General features: G+C 27.8%; 1 protein-coding gene across 2 annotated transcripts in view; it reads right to left on the bottom strand.

Annotated features, from left to right (window-relative positions):
* Positions 1–21,124, bottom strand: part of LOC145258091 (uncharacterized) — a 448,867-nt gene extending 427,743 nt beyond the window's left edge. For both annotated transcript variants that reach the window (XM_080115832.1, XM_080115838.1), the window contains exon 1: positions 20,991–21,124. The gene's annotated coding sequence lies outside the window, so the exon portion shown is untranslated. The remainder of the gene's footprint in view (positions 1–20,990) is intronic.
* Between the last annotated feature and the right edge of the window lie 367 nt (positions 21,125–21,491).

Genomic DNA, 21,491 nt, shown 5'->3' with positions numbered 1-21,491 from the left:
GGCACCCTCCCAGCTAAATCAAACTTTTAATTAAATTATGCAAAAGTAAAATAGTGAAAAATCAACACAAACGTTGAGTGCAGTCTCCTGACGTTGGCTTCACTTCTGTTTATTTGTTTCAAACAACGCGGATTTATTTTATACAGATTAATGCCATTGATTAATCACTCTTTTAATTGGGACACCAGGAAGCATACGATTAAATCAAGAGAAACAACGTCATCAGAAATAAAATTAATTAATCTTGTTTATCTATCTTAAAAATTGAAAAAAAAAAATCTTCACCATAAGTATATCTAATAAAAGAAAAGTAAGCCGGGTTCTATGAATAAGAACAAATATTAATAACATATTTATTTTTAAATTAATAATGCAATTCTTATTTTTATTAATCTTATTAGATGATTATTATTTTTTCATTATTATTATTGCATAATTCCCAGTGTACTACTCTTTCCACTTGGTCTTGTCTGCTCTTGTATTCCTTTTGGGCCAGTTTGCTGCATTCACTTACTATATAGTTAATCGTTTCGTCTCTTTGCCCACAGAGTCTGCATTTACTGTTTTCTTGTGTTTTGTCGATCTTTTCTTTGATATGGTTGATTCGTATCGAGTTCTCTTGTGCTGCGGTTATTAGGGATTCAGTTTCTCATCTTATGCGTCCTTTTTGCACCCATGTCCAAGTGTTTTCGTTATTTTCATCTTTTGTCATACTTATGAATCTTCCATGTAGTTGTTTCTCTTCCCATTTCCTTTTCTTGTTTTATCCTTTGTCTCTTTGTTTTCTGTTTTATTGATTTTTTCCGTATCTCTCACTGCCATGATTATTCTTTCAGTGTTTTGCGTTATGTATTTTTCTAGTTCTTTTTTGGTGTCATTCACACAATCTTCTATGCAGACCAGTTTTCTCTCGCCGTCTTTCTTTTCACATAGAGACGGTCAACATCGTCCTTCGGGTGTAGTGCGTTTTGCATGGTCATGAGTTTCCTGGCTTTCTGGTCTAGCTGTCTCAGTTCTTCTTTAGTCCACCCTATGAACGGTCCAGAGTATCTAACTAGTGATACTTCCCATGTGTTTATGCCTTTTATCATGTTTCTGCTATATAATTTAGCTTCCAGAAGTTTTCTTGTTCTCCTGAGGTATTCCTTTCCAATCCCCTCTTTCATTTCTGTTGCTTTCATGGTGTCTGCTCCCAAGTATTTTATAGAACTCCCAGGTATTTATATGCGTCTTGTTCCCCTAGCGCCCTCATCTCCGACTGGTTGGGTAGTTCCATGCCTTCTGTCGTCTCCAGTTTTCCCTTTCTTATCACTAGTAGTGCGCACTTTTCCATACCAAACTCCATTTCGATGTCCTGCCTGAAGATTCTGGTGCTGTTTATTAATGTCTTGAGTTCATTTTCGGTCCTTGCGAAAATTTTCAAATTATTATTATTATTATTATTATTATTATTATTATTATTATTATTATTATTATTATTATTATCATTATTAATCCAAAAAACACGAACACACACACACACACACACACACACACACACACACACACACACACACACACACACACACACACACACACACACACACACACACACATATATATGGTTTTTAAAATATAATTATCCACTGACACGTATTTCGTCGTCTACGACTAATCAGAGTGGCTGAATCTAGTCGTAGACGATAAAACATGTGTCAGTGGATAATTATATTTTAAAAACAATGTATACGTCGCTCTCCATTTGGAGGTACTAAATTGGTAAAGGAGAAAATTATTCACAACTCGAATTTATATAAATATAAATGCACTTTCACATAAATAATTGAACTCATTCAAAAGTATCGCAAACAAAAACAAATAAATAACACAAACACACACGTATATATATATATATATATATATATATATATATATAATAATAAATATATATATATAATAATAATAAATAACACAAACACACACGTATATATATATATATATATATATATATATATATATATAATCACCTTGACACACCGGTTCTCATTAGATCACCAAAGTTAAGCAATGTTGAGCCAGATGGGTGACCATTTGGGAATTCTAGGCGCTGTATGTTCTCTCCAACTATCTTGGCATTTGTTTCCTGTCATCTTTACATATACATAACTTGCCACTGGTATTTAACAATGTCGACCCAGGAGAGGTATGGTTGGCGATTGCGCACCTCCTGCCACAAAAGTTTCATGCACAGGCACCCCTTCGTGGGTATCCATAGTCTGTCAAAGATTTAAGGAGCTTGCGTTATATATATATATATATATATATATATATATATATATATATATATATATATATATATATATATATATATATATACACTAGATGATTTCCAACTATCATTAGTATTGTCAGCTATTACACTCCTGCACTAATTCATTCACTACTAAGAACAACGGAATTTATTTTTATGTTCACATATTCGCTAATGAATGCTGCTGGTTATATAGAGAACCGTATTTTCATTGCTGAGTAATGATTTACGTTAGTTGATTTCTCTGCATTTATATGTATAACTCATAAGTATTATTACTTTTTAAATAGTTTATAATATATCAATACTATGTAGTATTCATTTGTAATTTTATTGTCATATTGCTTATATATATATGTATATATATAATTATATATATATATATATATATATATATATATAGCAAAAAATGGTAATTAGTAAAAATCTGAAGAAAGTGCTCAATACTATTGCAGAGCAAATATATATTTTTTATTACCGTTTTATCTGCTTCGTTTTGCACACACACACACACACACAGACACACACACACACACACACACACATATATATATATATATATATATATATATATATGCAATAGCTTTGTAGACATTAACGAAAAGTAATTAAATGAAACATGATAACTTGCCAAAACATTTCTTTAAATATTATGTTCATTAATTTTCCGGAAAAATTAATTTAAGTGGCAATTATTAGTTAAAATGTATAATACAATATATCTGTATAAAAAAATATATAATGTAAGTTTTACATTAAAAAAAATATGACCAATTTAACTTCAGTTGAGGTTACTTCTGATTCATATGAATAAACTCTCAACTCAGTAAATATACAGTTTATGAATGGAGTAAAATATTATTCCATAATAAATACTCTATATAGAAATACGAAAAAAACATTTCATATGAACCTAAACATTTTTTATAAACATTAAAAAATTGAGATCATCCGATCAGAAATTATGACGATCAGTGATGAATGTAATTTTGCTGAGATAAAAAATTTCAAGTTTACTCATTTAAAAAAAAAAATTCTCCAAAATTTAATAATGCCATTCCATCGACTAAAATAATACAATTTTAAGTAAATGTACATTGAAATGTGACATTCATTTGAATTGTGTTGAACAATACTTAGTTGGCAATTATTTTTTGATAAGTAAGCAAAGAATATTTATTGTTTTTAGCAACATTATATTAGTACATTGAAATTTCAATAAATATAGAAAGAAGGGGCATATTAGTTTTTTTTTCATTCAAACGATGTTTTCCTGACAATTATATAATTGTCAGGAAAACATTCATATTATGGAAGAAAACAAAGGAAGCCATTTTTTCTTTGTTTCTGACATCCATTTATTATTTCCTAGGAAATATTATTATAACGAGTAAATTATGCAAATTAATATAGAATTTTACACAGGTACCGCTGCTGCCAATGATGATGATGATGATGATCTATATATTAATACGATAGCGTGTGTGTTATTTTCTGTGTCACGCTTACACCTGGGTCGTTTAATTGTAATGTACATTATTGTAATAAATAATTTTACTAAGAATTCTTTATAAGTTTTGGCGTCGTTTTCCGTTATAGCTGATGGCACTTAAGTCATTTAATCTTTTATAAATAGTTTTACTAAGAATTTTTCATAATTTTGATTTCGGTTTCGATTTTAGCTGATTGCACTTAAGTCATCTATTTTTTTATATATAATTTTACCAAACATTCCTCAGAAGTTTTGATTTTGGTTTCGATTATTGCTAATGACGCTCCAATAATCTATTTTAAAAAATAATTTTATAAAGAATTCTTCATAAGTCTCGGTTTCGATTTTAGCTGATGGCGCCATTAGTAATCTATTATTTTTATAAATAATTTTATCAAGAATTCTTCATAAGTTTTGGTTTCTGTTTCGATTATAATTGGAGGAACTAAAGTTATATATATATATATATATATATATACATATGTATATATACATGTATAAATATATATGTATATATATATATATATATATATATATATATATATATATATATATATATATATATATATATATATAAGTTTGAGATTCGGTTTCAATTCAAGCTGGTGAGCCCAAGTTTGTCTATATTGAATTAATTTGTATATATTAAATCTATTTGTATATATTGCATTAATTTGTATGTATCTATGAATTAATATATATATATATATATATATATATATATATATTATACATATTAATTTGTATATTAATTTTCATATAAAAATGATGTATCATATTATATATAATTAAATTATATATTGTAAAAAAAATTATATATTGTATAAATTTAATGTGTATATGAATTTATTCGCATATTAGTTTGTATATATATATATTATACATTAGTTAGTATATATTCTATATATTATAAATTATGTTGTATATAGTCAATATGTAAATATTGTATACATTGAACTGTTTTGTATATAATTTATATTGATTCAAAGTAATTGTTTCTTAATGTAGTTTTAAAACATGCTACTATTATTTCCCTATAACTTAACTGTTCCAAATAAATCAATATTTGAATTGAAATGAATATTTGTTCAATATCGCATGGAATGTTTTCTTTCAATCACTGAATTCATCCTTCTAACATAGACACAAAGAGGTTCCTTACTCCTGAATTTGTTTAGATAGTTTTTTTTATATATAGTATAATATAGTTAAATGGTTAGTTGGAGAGTGTCAACTCTATCGTTATATATGCCAGTAGAATAAAGCATAATTATCTATCTTAAAATGCATTGAACACATACACAGACACACACACAGTCACACATACACACACGCACACACACACACACACACACACAAACATACCCAAACACACTTACACACATACACACAGACACAGACGCAAACAAAAAAAATATATATGTATATATATATATGTGTGTGTGTGGGTATGTGTGTATTAGTGAGAAAATTTAAATGTCTACGGAAAGGAATTAAAATGCCTACTGATCGAGTCTAAATTTGGAGAGAACTTGAATTCCTACTAGACACTATCGTCAAGTGTCTATGTGCAGAAGTTTTTGAGGACCATTTCACATGAAAAAAGTTCCACATACAAGTAAAACCTGACCAAATATAAAACTTAACATAGTATTCGAATCGAAATAAGATATTTCTGTATATCTAGCCCGAACTGGTTTGTATGTGGAATAATACAGATTTTCCGATGATGTTGCCTCTAGTAACAGCAACAAACTGGATATTCCACCAGAGTAGATTAATTCTTGTCTTGAATTAAAGCAAGACCAAGAGACAACAAGGACGATGTAGTATAATATAGTTAAATGGTTAGTTGGAGAGAGGAAAATTAATGTTAATAAATTCTTTATTAACTCAACGTTTGAGTGGTAGAGGTGAATTCTAATTGAACACTTCAATATCTATGTGTCTCATATAGGAATCAAGTGTTAGTTCCAAAAAGAGGCCACATTATTCCTGAGAAATTTAATTGAAGTAAAATGAAACACACACACACACACACACACACACACACACACACACACACACATATATATATATATTTATATAGCTACTTAATTTACTCACATAAAACTAATATACGAAAGTATAGATTTATGCGTAAACTTTAAGTATTTACTTCAAAAGTGCTCAATACGTAAGTAGAGCTAGTTAGTAAAATTACTATATTTATATATGTAAGAACCCTGGGATGCGGTTGCCCTGGAATACGGGTTTTTTTCAGGTTATGATGTTAAAAACGATGCTTTTCTTGGCCCCCCGATTACGGTATTTGCCCCGCCTTACGATCGATTTTATTTAAAATGTTATTTGATTATATGCATGTGTATTATAAACTGTACTGTATTTTGTTACTAATTCTTAATGCCGTATCATGGGGTTCTACTGTATATATATATATATATATATATATATATATATATATATATATATATATATATATATATATATATATATATATATACTATAATAATTAATTACCTACAGACACTAATATTTCTTCTTTTTGGGAATCTTCAGTGCAGGGTGTCACGATCAACACCAGTCGATATATATATATATATATATATATATATATATATATATATATATATATATATATATATATATATATATATATATACACTAGCATGGCTACCCAGCGTTGCCAGGTTCGACATGAAGTTCGGTTTTGCCACACCTGCTATAGTAAGAATATTGAGCAGTTTTTCATCTATCGTTACCCAACAAAAATTTCAAAAATAAAAGAACGAATAAAAACACGAAAATGTAATCCCCCCCCCCCGAAAAAAGAAGTACGTGACAAACTCTCCATCTGATATTTCGACAGAAGGGATACGAAGATAAGCTATTCTCCGGATATTGAGCACATTTTTATGACTATATTCCAGTGTAAGCGAATTTGTTTTATGCTACCTCAGTCTAGAAAGATTTGTTTTACGGTCTCTTGCAAGGAAAACAGACTGTACATAATTGAGTTTCAAAAATACCAAAGTAGAATTTGTGTCAACCGAAATATGTTTTTATGTTATAAAAATGATGAGTTATGCCTTATTGCGTTAGTAAAAGAAAAAATTAGTTACGATATAAAAAAAATGTGAAGAAAAAAAAAACTGGTAAAAAAACGTAAATGAAAGTTTTTTTTTTGTTTTTTTTTAAATAAAGAATCGTAGTTGAATTGGATTGTTTGTTTATTTTAAAATAAAAATTCACTGGACCACAACGTTCATCGCGAAATCACGGAAATTATTTTATTTAAACTAATTCCAGTGCTTGAAAGTTTTAAGTTTTAATATTCACCAAAAAGAAAACAAAAACAACGTTCGTGCCCAAGGGAAACAACTCAAACCGATGCATAAAAAAATCGATGTCGGTAAAAATTAATTAAATTAAATATGTTATCAATATAAATCAAATTTAAATAATAAACTTAAATAGAACACTTAAAATAATTCTCTCACTATCAACAATAACACCGCTATTTAATAAAGTCGATTTTCCTTAATGAAATATGGAAATGACGTCATCTCTTTAATCTTATATTTTGCAATAATCATAGTATATATAGGAATGAATAATATGCTAAAGTAACAGATTTTTATATACATTTTAATCAACTTGTGAACAAACAAACAAGCAAACAAACAGACAGGAATACGAATTTACATATATAGATATATACGTATATATTTTACGCAATATTAATTAAAAAATTTTTTTTAAAAATCTTTTTACATATTACTTTCAATTTAAAATGCGGATGACTCGATTAAAAAAAACATTTCTATTGGTTTAACATTTAGCAAATTATTGATTTGTTTTTGCTCGAACTTTTGATAGATTTTCTGATATGAAATTTTACCTGTCATGTGACAGGAATTTTCTTATAAAAAATAAAATCAATTATGAGAGTTTCATTTTTTTTTTGTTAATATGTAAATTCTAAAAATGAATTAACTCTAGAAACTATTGTGAAACATGCAACCATGAGACATTTCTTACGGATTAGCTAAAAAGGTATATTCTATCTCTATCGTTTATCTTACCTTCTACCTGTTTCCCTCCGCTCACTCAATATATATATATATATATATATATATATATATATATATATATATATATATATAACTACTTCATTTACTCACACAAATTTAATATACTAGAAAGCTGATTGGCTAACTAGAAATCCTCAACATATATAAAAACAAGAAGCAACCACAAAATTCGCGCATAAGCCTGACGAATCCTACAGTGGATGAAACGCAGAATATTCAGTGTAGCTTAATCGCCATATATATTTTATAAATTACTATATATATATATATATATATATATATATATATATATATATATATATATATATTTAGTGGAAATGGTAATTAATAAAAACTGAAGAAAGTGCTCTATAATGTTGTAGAGCAAATATGCTTTTTATTTTTTATTGCCGTATCTTTCTGTTAAGTTACATAAGAGAGATACGGTAATAAAAAATAAAACGTATATATATATATATATATATATATATATATATATATATATATAAAGTAAAAGTGTGTGTGTGTGTGTGTGTGTGTGTGTCTATGTGTGTACATTTCCCTACGCAATAACTCTGTCAAATTTTATTTTACAGACTCGAAATTTGATGTACATGGCACTGAGATTTGGGAAAATCGATGTGATCGGTTTTGCCGATTAAGGGGTCAAAGTTAAACGATTTGACCTTTGAGAACTCTACCAAACTCCTCAAACAATTTTGGGTCTACACACTTGAAATTTTAGATATAGGTTCCTTGGACATTGATCTAACTTAATAACTGGATTTTAGCCCAAAAAAATTTTAAGGGGTAATAATAGGGGTCTAAGTTTAAAAAAAGTGATCCCCTTTTTTTTTTTGCTCAACATACACCTCCAATGCCCGGGCAACGCCGGGCTAAAATGCTAGTATATCTATAAAAGTGAACGTGTCTGTGTATCTGTGTATCTGTGTGTCTGCGTGTCTCTGTGTGTACATTTCCCTACGCAATAACTCTGTCAATTTTAAGTCTACAGACTCGAAAGTTGATATACATGGTACTGAGATTTGGGGAAATCTTTGTTATCCATTTCGGCCAGAAATTTGGCTGTTAAGGGGTCAAAGTTCAACGATTTGACCTTTGAGAACTCTACAAAACTCCTCCAAAAATTTTGGGTCTAAATACTTGAAATTTTAGATATAGGTTCATTGGACATGGATCTAACTTAATAACTTGCTTTGAGCCCAAAACAATAAATGTTAAGGGGTCATAATAGGGTCAAAGTTAAAAAAATTGACCGCTCCTTTTTTTTTGCTCAACATACACATCCAAACACCCGGGCAACGCCAGGCTGAAATGCTAGTATATATATATATATATATATATATATATATATATATATATATATATATATATATAATTATTTTCAGAGCCAAACACAGTCGCAGCCCACAAAATCCATGACAACCAACAAACTGGAAGTCTAAGACGAGATGAGTAACTCAAGTCTTGGATTTCCAGTTTGTTTACTGTCATGGCTCTTGTGGTCTGCGACGTTGTTAGGCTGTGAAAATAATTATATAATCTCTCACGCTCAAAAAATATATATGATGATCCCCGTTTTCTATTTACAAAATTTTAAGGTTTTCTCTTTTCATCCTTATGTAGTTAAATCCTGGTTTAAAATTGAAGACTTTTGGAAAATCGGCTTATGCAAGTGCTAAGTCTATTTAACAATTTTAGTTAAGGCCTTTTTCTTCATCCATATATAAATGAATTCTCTCTGGTTATTGTGAACTTTTAAGAAATCGGACTATATAGGTGCTTAGTCTGCGATAGGTTAAAATTAATATTTTTTTCCTTCCGGGAATCTAAACTTCATTCTTTATTTTTGTTTTTGCGTTTTTTTTGTTCACAGCTCCTTTATACTATATATATATATATATATATATATATATATATATATATATATATATATATATATATATATTCAAAAGGAGTTATAGTTAATTTTACTAAAACAGTAATTCTGCTGTAAAGTTAAATAGAATATAAATATTATTAATAATATAATTCGCCTCATATTTCGCAATTTCATTTTCTGCCTTAAATACGAATAATATTTTGCAAATATCTTTCTACTGAAAAGAAGAAGGCGTTCTTTGAAACTCCGGAATAAGGGATTTTCCAAATAATAATAAATCAGTTAACATCCTAATTTGTAGATTTTAAATTTATATAAATAATAATAATAATAATAATAATAATAATAATAATAATAATAATATATATATATATATATATACATATGTATTCGTATATATCTATCTATATCTTCATGTCTCTCTCTCTCTCTCTCTCTCTCTCTCTATATATATATATATATATATATATATATATATATATACATACACACATATGTATACATTTATATATATTATGCCTTCTGTATTTTTAGATTCTAACTTAATACATTTTTACAATGAAACATCTTTTTGAAATAATTTTTATGAAAGTGTTTAGAAGTTTTTTTTAAAATGTACATACTTTATATATATATATATATATATATATATATATATATATATATATATATATATATATATATATATATATATATATATATATAATACAAAATTTATGAAACTATTAAGTGTTCCAGCAATACTAACCTTTAATTAATGGATTTTCAAAGATGAGGATTTCTCATCAGAAGGATAAAAAGCCAACAAAATGACACAAAATGGCACAAAATGATACAAAATGGCACATTGTTAAGGTAAAATTAAGCAGCAAGATGCATATATATATATATGTGTGTGTGTGTGCATACATATACGTATATATATATATGTATACATATATGCATATATATGTGTGTATATATATATATATTTATATATATATATATTGTGTTTACTATAATCCTTTTAAGCAAATATTACGCATGTATAAATCATGTAAAATATCTGCATTAATATAATTATACGTAATGGCAAACTAAAGATGATCATCCCATGTACAGAAAATAAAAGTTACCTCATCCATATATATATGCATATGTATATGTGCATATATATGTATCGTCTCCGTTTATGCTATAAGTGTAAGTATAATTAATGTATATATATATATATATATATATATATATATATATATATATATATTTGTGTGTATGTATATATATAGTAAATATAAAAATGTATGTATAAAAATATTTTTATATATTTATTCTAATATCTAAAAAAGATGAAAGGAAGAATGGTTGTTATAAGAGATATTTATTTCATATAAAATTCTTACCATCTTGAATATTATATAAATATGAAATAAATGATTGTAGACATGAAATTACATATATATAATTATATTCATAAAATTATATGTTTACACACACACACACACACACACACACACACACACACACACACACACATATATTTCTTATATAATAGACATTTGTATAATTATAAATTATATATCTGGTATATAGAATTTTTATTTAGTTTCTATTCATCCTCCCCAAATGGGTTTTAAGTAAATTATATTACCTTTTGTGTGTGTGTGTACTTAATTCGACTTCAGTATACCATCAAGTGATATATATATATATATATATATATATATATATATATATATATATATATATAATTATAAAACTCAAATGATCTTGTAATGAGTGATGGAACCCACTTTCCGGTTTATGACATCCGGTTGCGCATGCGCGCATAAACATTGACCCATAACAACGTAACCAAATAAACACAAATCGCTTCTTTTGCAGATTTTTACCTGTGCACTGAAATATTAACGTTATTATTTCGAAATTATTATTTAACATGGGAAGAGTGGAGGTGTTTTGCAACTATTCTTTATTACAACTATACTGTCGCTATTTTCTTACAACTTTAACCCGTTGACAAACACAAGAACAATTATAGTAAAGCCAAGACTACTACTACTACTACTACTACTACTACTACTAATACTAATACTAATACTACTACTCTCTATCCGTCCTTTTTCCTTCCTTCCTTCTTTTTTAATTTTTGGTTACATTTCTAGATACAAAATAGTTGTGTGAGAACGGTTATTTTTTTGACACATTTACCAATCTGTTTCAATATTAGTTTTATTTTATTTTATTTATTTAGGTTTTATATTTTTGCTTCAGGTTTGATTATTTTTTTTTTAGATTTTAAGTTTCTATAACTTGGTTGAAGGATTCTAATATTGGGTTTTCATTCTTATATTTCTCATCGGTAGGTTCATGTGCGTTTTTGCCGCTAAATGACGTTCGTCGGCGTTCGATTCCGAGTTAAATCATGTTTGATTTTGGATTTTCGAGCTGTTATTCGAAAAAATAGGTAACTTTGCACGAATGGGGAGGATTTTTTTTCTATGTTTGAGTAATCCGTCCATGATTTTTCATTTTAATATACTTTCATAGAAATATTTCTGTTATGTAAAAAAAAAATATTTTCTTTACGTCACAAGTCTCACGCTCATATATGAATTCCATAGCTAATATAACATACTGACCCAACGGGTCACGGTAGTCTAATATATATATATATATATATATATATATATATATATATATATATATATATATATATATATATATATAATCCAGCGGAAGTCTCGCAATAACGACAATACCTTGTTTAATACATAACTTGGTTTGTTCTTGTTTGTCTTTCTCTCTCTTTTTCTATCTTTCTCTTTCTCTTTCTCTTTATTCTCTCTTTCTGTATCTCTCACCTTTTTCTTTCTCTCCCTCTTCCTCTCTCTCTATGTATCTATATATGCTTATATTTATTTATTATATTTATTTATTATATTTATTTTTATTTATATTTATTTATTTATTATGATTATATATTTATAGTTAGTCCTATTAAAATAATTTCTATATTATTTATACTTATATAATTAGTATTTTTAATTTTATGGAGTTTATGTTTACCGTTTTAGAAGTACCCTTTTTCGTACTTTTTAAAAGGTTACATTCACAACGTTTCGGTCGATTAAAAATCCAGCATTCTTCAGATTTATCTCATCAGACTTGGGCATTTTTCTGTCGAACTCGGGAATCTTTCTGTCCTGCAAGGACGCGTGGTGTGTTGTATTTGGTAAAATTCAGTTGTAAATTTACACTCTTCTAGAGGATAAAGGTTTAATAAAATTTTCCCTTGTTTGACAGAAAGATTTTCGAGTTCCACAATATGCCTCTAAAGAGGGCCTGAGGATACATCGGCTGAAACGTTATAAAAGTAACACTCAAGATAGAAACAGTAGTCCTAAGAATCCAGATTATACGTATAATCATTCCTCACCTTAAAAATTTAGGAACTTTTTTTCATTTTTGTTTCATCTATTTGTGTGTGTCTCCAATATTTACCTAATTCTGGTGATTTGTATGATGGCAGCATCGACTATATACACAATGCTTATGAAAGATGATAAAAATAAAAGTAAAAATAATGATTGCAGTATGATTTTTCAGTATCCATGCTCTGAGTGTGGAAATACACCTTCATTGAGTACTTTTTTTAAAAACAAATTTGATTGTTTTAACTAAGAATATATACTTGGAAAAGTATGTATGTATATATATGTGTGTGTGTGTGTGCGTGTGTGTGTGTGTATGTATATTTATTTTCTCTCTCTATATATGTATATATATATATGCATATATACTCTCAAGATATAATTATATAAATATATTTACACGTGCGAGTTAAGTAAAGATGATCATCCTATCAAAATGCCGCAAACTAATAAGGAATAAATTAAAATAAATGTTTAAAAGAATATTCAAATTAGCTAGATATTTTGCAGATAAATGCAATTCAACGACCCATATATAAAAATACTTGTATTTTCTTTTTAAATAAATAGATAAAAAGGGCTTTTAATATGAATATCAATGCACAAAACTCTAAATTTATACACACACACACACACACACACACACACACACACATATATATATATAGCATGGGCAAAAACGATTATATGAATATAAATGCTTGAAAATAACACTGAAACATTTGAAGTTATACATAGATACATATTTATCTATGCATTATAATTTATAATGCATAGATAATACTTATATGATAAATTAACATATATACATGCATATATATATATATATACACACATATATATATCACAATTAAATATATTATACCTGTATATGAATTTAGATACTTTAATAAAGAACGACATATTTGAAACAGAAAGCAATAATTAATGTGAGTTACTCAAATACTTACTGCAATATATATATATATATATATATATATATATATATATATATATATATATATGTATTCGATATTATAATTTTTGCCCCCCCCCCTGGAAGCCATTACGTCTCTCTCTCTCTTTCTCTCTGTATATATATATATATATATATATATATATATATATATATATATATATATAATAGGTAATAGTAAAAATGGAAAAAATGTAACTTGGTAAGCGCAATTCGATTAAATTAGTATTCTCCAAGCATTCGCAAACATTAATACGTTTTACTGTGTTAATTTTTAAGTTTTAAAATCCCTGCATCCTTACGTATTATAGTAGCGAACACCACTAGCGCAATAAATGTTTTGGCTTCGATTCTGTCTGATCGTCCACAAGTCACTTTTTTAACTTTTGAATTCGTTAATATGCATATCTATGGGTACAATATCATAATCGGTAAAGAATTCTCTCCAATAATAATCGGTACATCACAATAAATGGCCGATCTGCCACATATATAAACATTTTGACCCTTACCTTCACTTAAAAATTTACCACAATTCTGAAAATAAATTAATTTCAATAACGTTTTCAGCATTTTTTAATTAATGACCAATGACTGTAATAAAACAATTATTTTTGTTTTAAATCACAGTGAAAATGTATTTTTTGTGTAAACAAATAAAAAAAAAAAAAAAAACACACACACACACATTTGCTAAAAGTTTAGTTTTAAATACTGAAAATAAACATGAATTTAGTTTTGCTTTAATAAAGCTTTGTGGATGTTAATTAAAAAAACAAATCAAATATTTCAAAAACATTACGGAAAAAAACCCTAAAGTCCGTGTTATCAAAATTAAAATAACTTAAAGGAAAAATAAATTTTCTGAAGAACAATATTATCATTGAATAAAGCCTTGTTTATGCAATAGTTTCAAATGTTGTCATTAAAATCACGTTAAAATTATTTTGCAATTATATATACATATATATATATATAATTGCAAAATAATTTTAACGTGGTTTTAATGACAACATTTCTCGAGAAAATTACAAATGAAATATTATAATATTTTCATTGTACACCAGACCGTGTAAACATCAGCATAAGATTTTGTTTTTACAATATATATATATATATATATATATATATATATATATATATATATATATATATATATATATATATATATATATATATATATATATATATATAATTGATGAATTTAGATCCAGGATCTAAGGATAAAATTTTATCAATATATATATTATATAAAGATAAAATAATTCTAAAATGTTCGTTTAACAATTAATTTCGATAAGCATGAATGGGCACAAGGTAGGAGTTGTATCCCACTTGCCGTATACTATTTAATTATTAATAAATACTTAAGCCAATACTCATCTCTCTCTCTCTGAAGAGTGCTTGATATGGGTATCTAAAACGGTCCTAATATTAGGTTTGAAACTGACGGTACCAATTACTTGTCTCATCTAAAAACTTTCTGTAAACAAAATATAAATACGCTCCTATTTTCGGATTTTCCTTATAATTAAGTACTCTGTTGGATTTCTTCCCCCCCCCAAAAGTATATATATATATATATATATATATATATATATATATATATACACACACACACACACATATATAAAAGAGAGACACACACACTTTTATATTCTTATATATATATATATATATATATATATATATATATATATATATATATATATATATACTAGCAGGGGTGCCCGGCGTTGCTCGGGTGTTTGGAGGTGTATGCTGTGCAAAAAAAGCAAAAAAACAAAAAAAAATGGTTAATTTTTTTAAACTTTGACCCCTATTATGACCCCTTAAAATTTATTGTTTCGGGCTCAAATCACTTTATTAGGTTAGATCCATGTTCAAGGAACCTATATCTAAAATTTCAAGTGTCTAGACCCAAATTTGTCGGAGGAGTTTGGTAGAGTTCTTAAAGGTCAAATCGTTGAAATTTGACCCCTTAACAGCCAAATTTCTGGCTGACACACGTCACATCGATTTTCCCAAATCTCAGTACCCGGTATTTCAAATTTCGAATCTGTAGACTAAAAACTGACAGAGTTATTGCGTAGGGAAATGTACACAGACACACAGACACACAGACACGTTCACTTTTATATATATATATATATATATATATATATATATATATATATATATATATATAAAAGTGTGTGTGTCTCTTTTTTTTACTTCATTTTAATTCAGTTGAAGTTCTCAGAAATCAAGATGCCCCCTTCCTGTGGCTCAATTGATCGCTACATGAGATACATAAATATTTGAATATTCCATTAAGGTTCTTCTTTACCTTTCAAACGCCGAGTTAGTAATGAAGTTGAGAAAATAGTTTTTCTCTCCTAAATTGACCACTTAAGTATGTTATTGTATAACTTTTTTTTTTTTACTTGGGAATCACCACTTATCAAAGCCGGAAGGGCATTCAAGGATAAGGGTTACTGAAAGTAAGGTTGTAGTGCAGTAATTGCTAATGGTATAAATTGGGTAGGATTTGATTATTTATGGATACGGCTCAACAAAAGTTTGTTTACATTGGATTTGAAGGCTACCATGATGTCTTTAATCGCTAAGCAGAACAGTGTTCCACGGGCGGGCAGTTCTGGGAGAGAAACTTTGTTCATGGAATCTGCGTTTAGATTTAGTCGCAGATAGAAAGTGGGAGAAATCGTTTATAGTGGTTGTAACTAGTCGAGTGTTTTTGTGAAAGTTTGACTAGGCGGGGGACCATAGATTGGAATTAGGTCAAATAGCGATAGAGCAGAGACAGGCTCGCGCGTCTCTTCTGTGGGGAAGAGATTGAAGCGGAATAAAAGGCTTCTGGCCTTTTAGACTTACTGGATTACAGGAAAACAATTAATCTTGTCTGGTTAAGTATCCAGGTTCGTGCTATTACTATGTATGCGTCTGTGTTTGCGCGCGAGTGTGTGTGTGCGTTTGTGTGTGTTTGTGTGGGTGTGTATGAAAATCATTACTTTTAAACAAGTCAGTGGACATACAATCCGGTAGTCACCTGTTAATGATATACCTAAATAAGAGTTTTTAGTGGTGAGTGGTCGAATTAAAACTGTAAATTACTGATATTAAATGCGTGCAAATTACGTCACTATATATATATATATATATATATATATATATATATATATATATATATATATATATATATATATAGTTCTCTTGTAGTAATATACACTACTGAATTACTATGCAAACACGTGTGCTAACTTAAAAAAGGTTATATAAATTTAAAAAAAAATCTATTTAAATTAATAACTTATCATCTGTGTTTATTTTAATAACCAGTGTTTTTATTTCACCGTGTAACCATAGTCTTGTAGTTGTGCATCAAACCGAGATGGATCCGCAAACAAAGGAACATTGTGTGTCGTTGCAGGTGTGTTACCAGGTAACACCGGTACGCTTCGGCGCTAATAAAAAAAAAAAAAAATCACAAGCGCTAGTGTACCGTTAAGTTAATCTCATTTGTATTCATTTTCTGTCAATTTATCCATAACGAACACGCATTAAAAATATACATCTTTGTTTAATTTTTATCTTCTTTTTTTTTAAGGCCTCTCCCTTATTTTGTGCAATAATATTTATAAAACATTTGTTCTTCAAAGTGCCGAAAAGAAAAAACAATAAATAAATAAATAAATAAATAAATAAATAAAAAAACGACACTAAAAATTAAAAAAAAAACAAACAAAATAATTCAAATAGTTGAAACCCCCCCCCCCCCCAGACAGATTCATGTAGTATCACGTTATATCTGTATGTGCAACTAAAAAAAGGGTACGGTGTGTTTGTCGTTGAACATTTAGCTAAGATCAAAATATAATATCTGTTCTGATACTACCCTCATCTGTTCAGTTCTCGGTCAGAATAAATCCTTCTAGACTGAGGTAATTTAAAATTTATATCGCAATACAGAGTACCCCATTTTGAGGAAATGGCTTATCACCCACATTAGAAAGCGTTATTGTATCTAATGAAAAATTCGAAATTTCAGTCTGTGCGAATTCCTCTGAGCCAATCTGAACAAAATCAACCTCATAACTATTTTGCTCTTGAGCATTATTGGATCTGAGATGAATGTACACTAATTATTGCATAATAATAAGTTTAACTTCATCCAATACGAATGTACGTAGACATATATTTCAAAATCTACTTGGAAAATATACCCGGTGAACCAAGTGCAAAAGAGATTCAAACAATTGCACTTAAAGGGACGGTTATAATCTTACAAAGATAGATGTGTACATATCTGACTTCCGATATGATGCTCCATCCCCAGCTTGAAGAAACTGATAAGAAAATTGAAAAAAGATATATATATATATATATATATATATATATATATATATATATATATATATATATATATATATATATATATATATCCCCTGTACACCAAATACCTTAATATTCCCCAATTATCCCCGAAGGTAGATGTCGTATTGAAATATTCGCGAACTAGCACGTCCTCTGATGAGAAGCATTAGGCTTCGAAATACCTTGGTATAAAGCGTATATGCCCTCTTAATTAGAGCTTTTCCTTAATCGACAAATAAATCTATGTATACCAATATATGGTTTTGTCTTGTCTATAATGGTATTAAATATATATATATATATATATATATATATATATATATATATATATATATATATATATAAAGGGGGGTGCGTTGGTACATGTGCATGAATTCGGTTTATATTTGCGTACTTCGCAGTTAAGGGTCAATTTAAGGTGTATGGTGTGCACGTGAACGTATATTCTGTTCTTGGGTTTTGCAATCGAGCACTTTGCTTATATTTTACGCTGACATAAGGTATACATTAAACATCCACATTGAAACACACATATGTGTGTATCTATGTGTGACTGTATTTTGTTCCGTGCTGCCTATTAATTGAAATGAGGACACGATTTGCGAGAGTTACTTTAACAGTAGTAAAGAGTAAGAGAATGAAGTAGAATAAAACAAGAGAGCATGCTTTATAAGTCTTAAACAAAGACGTACACGTAAACATACTTCTATACGCACATATAAGTAAATATATATATAATTATGTAAATATATAATTGTATAGACGTGTACATACATACCCATATATATATATATATATATATATATATATATATATATATATATATATATATATATAAATATATATATAAATTCTGGAAATAAAATATAAATGATTAAAATGATTATATATAATTAATCATGCATTGCCAATAATTATACATGAATATACATAAGTAGATTTTATCTTTCTCTCTTAGTCTCTCTGTCACTCTCTCTCTCTCAGTCTTTCTCTCTCTCTCTCTCTCTCTATATATATATATATATATACATACTTATATATGTATATATATATAAGTATATATATATATGAGTGTGTATATATATGTTTGTGTATATAGTTTGTATAATATATATATATATATATATATATATATATATATGCATATATATATTCTTATATAGTTATAAGTTATAAAATATATATGGCAATTAATACCGAATTTCAATTACTAACGATTACTATATTGTCCAATTTCTACTGTACACTCTTTCGCCCTTATCCTCGATTGTCCTCTTGTCCTTGATAAGTGATGATGCCTATGTAAAAAAAGCTACACAGAATGATTGCCATATATAATTTATAACTTACTACTTAGCTCTACATACGTATCGAGCACTGTTGAAGTAAATACTGATTAAATGAAGTAATCATATTTATATATATATATATATATATATATACATATATATACATATATATATATATATATATTCTTATGTATATGTAAATATTCTGATGTATATGTAAATATATATATGGATATATACTTATGTATATATATTTATGCAGATGTAAATATTCATGTATATATATATATATATATATATATATATATTTAAATATATATATTCTTATGTAAATATAAACATGCATTTTTGAAAGGAATATCTTAATTAGTAATAAAAACACACCTTTATTTTTATGACTTTTCACGTGCTTGTACGATCTATCTCTTATTTTCTTTTCCCCCTCTCTCCCAATATATATATATATATATATATATATATATATATATATATATATATATATATATATATATATATATATATATATATGTATATATATATATATATATATATATATAAAATATAAACAAAAAGCATATATATATATATAGACTTGCTTGTGTATGCGAATTTTGTTCTCGTGTATTGTAAGTATTTACACGTATATTTTAATACAAGCATACAGGTGTTTTTAAGGGTGCTCGTCTCTCTATCTCCATATCGCCTCCTCTCTCTCTCTTTCTCCCTTTCTTTCTCTCTCTCTCTTTCTTTCTCTCTCTCTCTCTCTCTCTCTCTCTCTCTCTCTATATATATATATATATATATATATATATATATATATATATACTCCCACCGAAATACATTATATAGTTACAACAAATTACTTCATGCAAACGTGTATTTACGCGCGTATGCACAGAGGTGTGCTTACATACAACACACACACAAATACACACACCCAAACATGACCACACACACACACACACACACACACACACACACACACACACACACACACACACACACACACACACACACACACACATAATGCTAGAAGTATGTTGAATTAATTTTGCATTACTTGTGAGTAGGAGCAGACAAAATAACAACAATGACTTTTATGTCATAATTTGTATTTATCATAACTTAAAAGTTTTCCTGAATAAACTCGTACTAATGAAATAATTTTGCTTGCTTATACGTATTTGTGATCGAAAAGACTTACCTGTACATCATTAAAGGTGTATTTGTTTTTTTATATTCGATCAAAGGTAACAATCCGTTGTGTACCTGAGTTGCGTTTAACTCCAATGTTATTACGATAAATAGTGAAAGTAGTGTAGAGAGAGGAAGAGAAAGAGAGAGAGAGAGATAGAGAGAGGGAGAGAGAGAGAAAAGAAGAGAGAGGGGGTGAAAGAAAAAGAGTGAGGGTGGAGGGAAGTAGGTGTAAGAGAAAAAGAAAGAGAAAATAGAAATGTGCCGTTTTTGCCTATCGACTTGCCGGAGCATGCGCAAACGAGTCTCGCTTGTTCCCGCTTTTCTCGTTTTTATTTTCGCTTATAAATTATTTAAAAATTATTGAAGGACTAAAGAATGGTGAGTGTCGCACAATTAATGCGTTCGAAAAATTACATTTTGTGTGACATTTTTTTTTTCAATTATTTATTGAGACTTTTTAAAATCTCGCCATATTTATCTTTCAAGTTCAGGATTTATTTCTGTTTTG

Source organism: Euprymna scolopes, chromosome 3 (assembly GCF_053919585.1).
Source record: "Euprymna scolopes isolate OS-2025 chromosome 3, ASM5391958v1, whole genome shotgun sequence".
NCBI lineage: Eukaryota > Metazoa > Mollusca > Cephalopoda > Sepiida > Sepiolidae > Euprymna > Euprymna scolopes.
The sequence above is the reverse complement of the archived record's forward strand: the minus strand, read 5'-3'. Positions and strand labels throughout refer to the sequence as shown.